We start from the raw sequence: 3,758 nt of genomic DNA on the forward strand, positions 1-3,758 counted from the left end.
TGCTCCATAGCCGGGTGCCAGGAGCCGATCCAGATTGCCATCGTTCCTATATCTGTGGCTCCATCCGCATATTATGACCTTTATACCTGTTTTCTCTTTGACCAGACAAAAGATTATTGCAGAAAATGGCCAGATGAGTATAGGGCTGCCTATACTGGTCTTGTGAGATAGGCATGCTAGGGACACGGATTAATCCCTTCTTCTATTGATTCCACAAGACACTTCCCTCTACATTTGAGATCCATGGGATCCTAAGTGGGAAATAGGAGTTGCTGGTAAGCTTTACCACAAAACTGAGTCTAGTTCCCCAGTAAATACCATCCATATTCAGAGAAAGTATGTCTCAATTGCTCCACCTCTAGACATAGAAAAGGTAGGAGAGATAATCAAGCATTCCTCCAAGGTTCTTACTTCTCTGACTTCACCCCTAATGAATAATACTAACTTGTCATTCTGCCTGTTGCTTCAGACCTTGACTTCAGCCTACCAGCTCCTTAATGTTACCAGACCTGGGCGCTTTAAAGATTGCTGGGTATGCGTACCTCCCAGAACTCCCAGCAAGTGTCAGTTACATCTTCTCTGGTGATGCTACCAAGTAACCTTACCTCACCCTTCATTAGCTGCCCTAACTCCAGTGTTGCTATGACCCCATACCTCACCTCTGTTCCTCTCTTTGGTGTAAACCATGCTTACTATCTGAAAGCTGATTGATTCTTTGGTAGCCATGGTGATTCAAAACTGGCAAGGACTAGACTTCCTGACAGCTAAAGAAGGTGGCCTTTGCCTATTCCTACAAGAAGAATGCTGCTTCTATGCCAACCAATCCGGGATAGTAAAAAATAAAATCCTAGAGCTACAGGCAGACTTAAGAGACTTCAGCAACCATGAGACATCTGGTTCTGGTACCTTTGAAAACCCCATATGGAAGTGGATCCTTCCACTCATAACACCTTTCTTGGTCATTTTNCTGCCATTATTATTCGCTCCTTGTTTTATCAATCTAATCTCTACCTTCCTTCAGAGAAAAGTACAAAAAATTTCTAACTAAACTGTTAACCAGTTCCTGTTACAGGAGTACCAGCTGCTGCCCATAGATAATCACCAAACGAAATCCAATGGTGAAGACCAGATATACCCTGACTATGCCTCTAAACAGCAGGAAGTAGCTTAAGAGACACGACTCCCATATTCCCTCTTTACCATTGGTTTCCCCTCTCTTTTTCTCCCCTTCTTTTATAATAACAAGAAGGGAGGAATGTTAGCACCAGGATACTGCAAGCCCCGCCTAAAAATGTGACCCTTGACCTGCGTTGCCAGCACAACGACCTTCTATCCCACAATCCACTTGGCTCAGTTCCCACCCTCACTGGTGTGACGTCCTTTTCTGTATAAGAGAGGAAGCCAACCCCTCCTCTCCCTCTCCTCATCCCTACCCTTCTACCAGCTTCACCGCCCCCCCCCCATTCCTGCATAATAAACCTCTCTCACGTGGAATACTTTGGCCAGGTTTGCTGCCTGGTTTATCCGCCCAACATATAAAACCATCTAGTGGAAAAAAGACAGCATTTTCAACAAATGGTGCCAAGTCAACTGGTGGCTATCATGTAGAAGAATGCGAATTGATCCATTATTATCTACTTTCACAAAGTTCAAGTCTAAGAGCATCAAGGAACTCCACATAAAACCAGAGACACTGAAACTTATAGAGGAGAAAGTGGGGAAGACCCTCAAAGATATGGGCACATGGGGAAAATTCCTGAACAGAACAGCAATGGCTTGTGTTGCAAGATCAAGAATGGACAAATGGGACTTAATAAAACTGCAAAGCTTCTGTAAGGCAAAGGACACTATCAATAAGACAAAAAAGCCACCAACAGACTGGAAAAAGATATTTACCAATCCTAAATCCAATAGGGGACTAATATCCAATATCTATAAAGAACTCAAGAAATTGGATTCCAGAAAAACAAATAACCCTATTAAAAAATGGGGAACAGAGAAAAACAAAGAATTCTCAACTGAGGAATAACAAATGGCTGAGAAGTACCTGAAAAAATGTTCAACATCCATAATCATCAGAAAATCAAAACAATCCTGAGATTCCACCTCACACCAGTCAGAATGGCTAAGATCAAAAACTCAGGTGACAGCAGATGCTGGAGAGGATGTGGAGAAAGAGGAACACTCCTCCATTGCTGGTGGGATTTCAAGTTGGTACAACCACTCTGGAAATAAGTATGGTGGTCCTCAAAGAATTGGACATAGTACTACCGGAAGATCAAGCAATACCACTCCTGGCATATACCCCAAAGATGTTCCAACTTGTAATAAGGACATATGCTCCACTATGTTCATATCAGCCTTNTTTATAATAGCCAGGAGATAGAAAGAGCCCAGATGTCCCTCAACAGAGGAATGGATACAGAAAATGTGGTACATTTATACAATGTAGTACTGCTTAGCTATTAAAAACAATGAATTTATGAAATCTTTAGGCAAATGTACATATCTGGAGGATATCATCCTGAGTGAGGTAACCCAATCACAAATAAACACACATGATATGCACTCACTGATAAGTGGATAATAGCACAGAAACTTAGAATACCCAAGATACAATTTGCAAAATTCATGACACTCAAGAAGAAGGCTGACACGTATCTTAAATTAAAAAAAAAAAAAGTAGATGTATTTTACTGGATATAAAAGGCACAATTTTTGAAACTTTGATATTAACTGAATCACTCCTCAATAAGAAAGAAGTGTGTCTGAAGTGCCATTTTTTTTTTAAATGAAGAATTTCTACTTTTGTTTAGGATCTCATGAAACCTTGCTTTGAGGATGTTTTAATTTTTTTTAAATTTTATTTTATTTTAAATTTATTTTTTACACTCCATATTCCATTCCCTGACAGACACCCCCATCCACCTTCTGACTACTTTATATCCAACATCTCCTCTCTACCCCACCCTTTATCCATGTGGATGCTCCCATCCCCCACCCCACCTGACTTCTAAACTCCCTGGGGCCTCAAGTCTATGAGATTTAGGTCTATCATCTCTGAATGAACACAGACGAGGAAGTCCTCTACTGTATGTGCGTTGGAGATTCATATCAGTTGGGGCATATGCTGTCTGGTGGTCCAGTGTTTGAGAGATCTCAGGGGTCCAGATTGAGATTGCTGGTCCTCCTACAGGATCGCCCTTCTCCTCAACTTCTTTTAGCCTTCTCTAATTCAACAACAGGGTTAAGCTGCTTTTGTCCATTGGTTGGGTACAAATATCTCCATCTGACTCTTTCAGCTGCTTGTTGGGTCTTTCAGAGGGCAGTCATGATAGATCCCTTTTTGTGAGGGCTCCATAGTCTTAGTAATAGTGTCAGTCCTTGGGACCACCCCTTGAGCTGGATTCCACTTTGGGTCTGTTGCTGAACCTTCTTTCCTTCAGGCTCCTCTTATTTCTATCACTGTAATTCTTTCAAACAGGAACAATTATGGGACAGAGATGTAACTGTGGAATGGCAACCCCATCTGTCACTTGATGCCTTGTTTTCCTGCTGGAGGTGGGCTCTATATAAATTCCCTATCCCTGTTGGGCGTTTCATCTAAGGTCCCTCCCTTTGAGTCCTGGGAGTCTCTCACCTCCTAGGTCTCTAGTGCATTCTGATAAACTATCTAAACAGGCCTATATCACACAAGGAAATAGAAGAAGTCCTTAAAAACCACATAAACCAAAAAAAAAAAAAAAAAAAAAAAAAAA

Source organism: Mus pahari, chromosome 5 (genome assembly GCF_900095145.1).
Source record: "Mus pahari chromosome 5, PAHARI_EIJ_v1.1, whole genome shotgun sequence".
In the NCBI taxonomy this organism is placed as follows: Eukaryota; Metazoa; Chordata; class Mammalia; order Rodentia; family Muridae; genus Mus; species Mus pahari.